Below are 6,000 nucleotides of genomic sequence, written 5' to 3' on the forward strand. Positions count from 1 at the left end.
GTTTACAAGATAATAAGTATAAGTGTATACATAGTTGTGAATACATGAAATGGGTACATATAAGAAAAATAAAAGAATAAGAGAAACAATAGGACAGGGACGCTTATGCACGCCCCCTACAGACATCTTAGGAAAGGGGTGAGGTCAATAGTAGACAGTCTAAGGTTAAAGTTTTTGAGGTTTGGGGAAGAGACTACAGAGTCGGGTAGAGTATTCCAGACATTGACCACTCTATTGCTGAAGTCGTATTTCCTGCAATCAAGTTTGGTGCGGTTTACTTTGAGTTTGTATCTATTGTGTGCTCTTGTGTTGTTATGGTTGAAGCTGAAGTATTCATTGACAGGTAGGACATTGCAATGTATGATTTTATATACCATGCTTAAGTCAGACCGAAGACGGCGTAATTCAAGGTTTTCTAGTTCTAGAATTACACATTGCTACAAGAACTTATATTGCAAAATGAAGCAAATTGTGTATAGACTTCTGCATTCCCTCCTTCCTCTTTTTGGCTTATTTTCTCAAAATAGAGATTCTTTTTTCATGTCTTCCTTTTATTCTATCCAGTGTTGCCATCTGAGGAATGGTTTACATGTATGCTGATGAGTGTACATTGAAAGTGACGATAAAGTTATTCTATGTTCTAAAAATAAAGGAGAATATTTGTAACTCAAGGATGACATGAGGGGTTCTTAGCACTCTTTGAGCTTGCCTGTTTTCTTGCAGAATTTCATTACCCAAACTAAGTAACATCATCAGTGCTTGGGTAATGAAACATTTGCAAGAAAATAAGCAAGCTCAGAGAGCACCAAATCAACCTGCTTATGCAAATCACTCTTAGTGATCAGAAAGATCATTGAGGTGAAAGTTGGAATGAAGCAGAGATGGTATTCAGCAGGTTCTGACCAGTTCTGGAGCACTGGTAGCAGAAATTTTGAGTAGTTTGGAGAACTGGCAAATCCCACCTCTGACTGGCCCCACCCCCATCTATTGTCTGCCTCCGGAGTCCCAGCTGATTGGCTGGGTCTTCTTTTGTTGCCCTACACAGGAGAACAGAGCTGGAAAGCAGGTTAGTGGGGTGGGGAGGGAATGGGATTTTGCAGTAACCTTCCTCCAGGAGTGGGCGGGAAAGGAGATTTTACAGTATCCTTCCTTTGCCACACCCAACAAGCCACACCCAACAAGCCATACCACCCCACCAAGCCACGCCCACAGAACCGGTAGTAAAAAAATGTTTGAATCCCACTACTGAAATGAAGGAATAGAGACCTGATCTTGGGAACTGGTAAATAATAAGTAAATGGACCAATAAGTTTCAGAAGAGATTACTGAAATTCCTGATATGCAAATAGCTGACAGTAGACAGAACTTGTGTGGACATCTGGTTGGATACAAATAGAATAGAATAGAATACTTTATTGGCTAAGTGTGGTTAAACACACAAGGAATTTGCCTTGGTGTAAATACTCTCAGTATACATAAATGTTTATCTTTGTCTCATTCACAGTGTGCATCATGTTCTTAAGACATAGAGATTTCGGGGGCTGGGGGGCTGGGGAGGAATGGAGTATGAAAAGATCAATAAATCCACTCACTTTGAATGAATGAATGAATGCAGACTCAAGTTTATTTAATGGTGTGGTTTTCATTATGAAGATTTTTTTTTATAAAGAAGTACTGTATAATATTTTTAGTGTCTGGAACATGAAATATGAAAATTGAAGTGATAGAAGATTGTTATGTTCTTTGTGTGTGTGTGAACAAGGAAGATGAAGTGTGACAATAGAATATTAACTTCTAAATTGAGGTAGTAGATCCTGAAATAAATAGGGCTGTCCATTCTAATCAAGAATGTCAAATATTTTGTAAGGTGGTAAAAATAGGCTTCCTATACATGTTCTGGATTTCATATGAACATTTGATTGATAGGATTTGATTAAACTTTATAAAATGAAAAGCAGCATCATGTCAAAATGATTGTCTCCGATAGGCATATGTAACTGACTTATAAGTTGTACTAATAATACATTAAATTATTTTAATATATTCCATTATGATTATTTTGATAAATGTTGCCCATCAAAGCTTCAGTAAACTCATCTGGAAGAAGAACAGCCAGCTGATAAAGTTTGATAGATGAGCAAAACCAGGATGTCAAATAAAGTTTTGTATTTGATGAAGTCATATTGGACCATTCTGTCTAAAGGAACACTGACTGTATTAATATTGATTTGTAGTGTTTCCTTAAATATCTGTATTGCAATTAAAGAGAAGAAAGATTGGTACTGGGACATTCATTTATGATTTACTTAAGGTACTTATCTGCAGATTGGTCTGAGTTTGCTCTTTAAAATTTGTCCTTCATAAAGTCCCACACTTTGTGTATTTCTTACAGGGTGTTGCAAATCATGACAATTCACTAGTTCACCTCACCACATGTTTTATTGGTTTCAGTTATCATTAATGCGAGAGGCCAAAAAATGACAAAGGTTTAGTTTCCTACAAGAGAATACGTGCATCTATTATTAACATGCTGAGCTATTTCTGAACAGGGTTCGGGTTCAGTTTTATCTGTCTCCAAAAGCTTTAAAGTCAAGCTTACATGATTTGATTTATTTTATTCAGAAAGCATGTTCCCATTTCATCCATCACACTCAAGAGAATATAACTAGACTATTTATAGGACCATGTTGTAGTTGGAACAGACACTTTTTTTGATGAAGCTTCAAATAAAGCACTCAAACAGTAGCAAAATCTCAAAGCAAAGTGCCCCTTCACATTTCTAATCAGCAGAATTTTGCACGTAGAAAGCTACTCCTGTGTATGAACAACCCCAGTTTTTTTTTAAAAAGTAGCTTTTGGAGCAGCTTGTGGAGCCTGATCAGCTTTGTCTCAATGTTCCACAAATCAGGATTGATGGGTAGCCCATAATGCTGTGGGACAGCCTCTACAATGGGTCTCTCGGACTTCTGAGTGGATGTTTCTCTTCTGGTTTTTCCATGCACTTAATAGCAAGAGCAAGAGCACTTAGACTTATATATCGCTTTACAGTGCTTTACAACCCTCTCTAAGCGGTTTACAGAGTCAGCATATTGCCCCCACCAACAATCTGGCTCCTTATTTTACCAACCTCGGAAGGATGGAAGGCTGAGTCAACCTTGAGCTTGGTGAGATTCGAACTGCCAAATTGCAAGCAGTCAGCAGAAGTCGCCTGCAGTCCTGCACTCTAACCACTGTGCCACCGTGGCTTTTAAATTCCAGATATGCAATGAGTACATTCTTCAGCTCAGTTAGTCATCACCAATTTTAAAAGCCTCGTAGGCAAAAAGGAGGTGAAAGAGATCTCTCTCTCTTTTTTTTTTTTGCTGTTGGCACAAATTTCTGATTTGTCATGAAATTATTTCTTTCCCTCTTTTGCCAATTTTTTCCTTGAGGCAGTGAGATCATCAGGCATGAATAGCTGTACACATTGGGGCTTATAGCACTTCCTTTTCTTGAAAAGCTTCATTTGAGGTGGCAGAGCAGTATGTGAAAGGAAGATATTAGAGTACAATACTGGTATTACAGAACACTGTGTTCTTGTGCATCAGAGCTGGGTTTCCAGTAATTTCAGCCTGAAACTTTTCTGTCACTTCATAGCTTATTATGGTATTGAGCTGATAAGGTCTTTGATCTTTATGGCTACATTTGACAGATTTCTTATAAGAGAACCTGAGTTGTGTGAGCAACAATACTGTGGCACTGAAAAGATTTTTGGTAATTTTCAAAAGCCTGATCTAATCCTCTTTCTGTTTTTATTACTGTTGTGGCTTTTACTGGGGAACTCTCCACTCTGAATAGTAGAGCCATGAAATGAAAACATTTTCTTTTATATATTTTGTAGCTGCTTTCTTTGAAGTAGAGACATGGAGGAGCTAGAAATGAGCAAAAGGTCAATGGTCAGAAATTGTGGCCAGTTGTTGTTCAAAGCACCTACATCTATCTGCCTGCCTGCCTGCCTGCCTGCCTGCCTGCCTGCCTGCCTGCCTATCTATCTATCTATCTATCTATCTATCTATCTATCTATCTATCTATCTATCTATCTATCTATCTATCTATCGTATATGGGGGTGGCCCAATTCAAAACTGATCCAGGACAGCGTACAATTAAAACCAGTACAAATCAAGTGACCCTGCCCAATTTACTGCAGTCAGGCTGCAGTTGTTAAGTGAATTTAGAAAGAAGATTCCAATGTATAGGAAACAATCTATTATCAATTCTTGGACTTAATTGATAAAATAATATCTGCTACTTTTTATTTGTAAGAAGAATTATAGCAAATAATATATGGGAAGAATTAGGTGATTACATGACCCTGGGTCATAAATGATGGTCATAATGTGAGTCAATTGTCTAGCATCTGAATGTAAGTAATGTGACCTTGGGGATGCTGCAGCGGTCATAGGTGTGAAAACTGGTCATAAGTCACTTTTTTCAGTGCCAGTATAACTTTGAAAGGTCACTAAACGAACTGTGGTAAGTCAAGTACAACCTGTACATACACATATGCTTGTAGAACATTTAATGGATTTCTTCTTGATAATAATATTTGGTGTAGTCAGAATGGAAATTCTATATATGACCAGGTTTATTTCTATCATGTCCATGCAGTCTGGCAATCTTCTCAAATGTGTACCTTAAATACTTTGTGTTACTTTTCCCATAAGACCAGAGTTAGTGATGATGAGAATCGTAGCATGAGACACTAGTTCAAGGAGAATTGCACTTTGGATTCTTTCATTTATCATTCAAATGTTTTTTGACATAGCTGTGTAATTTTAGATAGCAAAATCTGTGTAAGTCATTGGGTAGCCATTATTTAATAGGGATAAAAATTTATCTCATAAATGATGCATGTTGCTCTCCCACCCCAACTGACGTCAAACTGGAAATCTCTTCTCTGTTTATTTAATAAACATTAATAACAAACTTTTTTTGCTGGTTGTCAATGCATGTTCTAAAACGAGACAGTGGGAAGAGAAAAGGAATTTGTTTAAAAAACTCATAATTCCAAATAATGAAATAGTAGCTTTTTGTACTATGAATAATAAATAACTATAACTTTTGTTCTCCTCTGACATTCTGCTTGAGGCTCTTTACAACAGGGGTTCCCAACCTCTGGGCCCCAGCCCACTACCATGGCCTATTTGCAACCAGGCTGCATGACTGGGGGGGGGGGCATACACACAGTTTGTGTGCATGCTGGTCTCCTGCTTACATGGCCTGGATCCCCTCTCCCTCCCAGCTGGGCTGCCAAACTGCAAAGGTTGGGGACCAGTAGTAGAATTCAACATTTTTTAATACTGGTTCTGTGAGCATGGCTTGGTGGGCATGGCTTGGTGGGCATGGCAGGGGAAGGATACTGTAAAATCCCATTCCCTCCCCACCCCACTAACCTGCTTTCCAGCTCCGTTCTCCTATGCAGGGCAACAAAAGAAGACCCAGCTGATCAGCTGGGACTCAGGAGGCAGAGAATAGATGTGGGCGGGGCCAGTCAGAGGTGGTATTCCAAACTACTCAAAATTTCTGCTACGGGTTCTCTGAACTACTCAAAATTTCTGCTACAGGTTCTCCAGAACTGGTCAGAACCTGCTGAATACCACTTCTGTTGGGGACTGCTGCTTTACAAGAAGGTGCCAAATTAAATGGGGGTTAGACAGTATCACCAAACCCAAGAAATTCAAGGGCAATAACAGCCTGGATTTCTGAAAATGCTTATTAGAGTAAGGCACTGCATTTCCCACAGTCCCACATCAATGTCAATACTGGCTATACTAGAAGTCAAGAAATCTCAACAGTCCTATATTACCCTGATTCAGAATTACAGGTGGTCCTTGACTTACAGCAGTTCATTTAGTGACTTTTTCAAAGTTACGACAGCACTGAAAAAAGACTTATGACCATTTTTCATAAGTATCCCCACAGTCGTGTGCTCAAAATTCAGATGTTTGACAACTCACTCA

This window comes from Notechis scutatus, chromosome 1 (assembly GCF_049901735.1).
Source record: "Notechis scutatus isolate UNSWTSFEM ecotype Mainland chromosome 1, rNotScu1.2, whole genome shotgun sequence".
NCBI lineage: Eukaryota > Metazoa > Chordata > Lepidosauria > Squamata > Elapidae > Notechis > Notechis scutatus.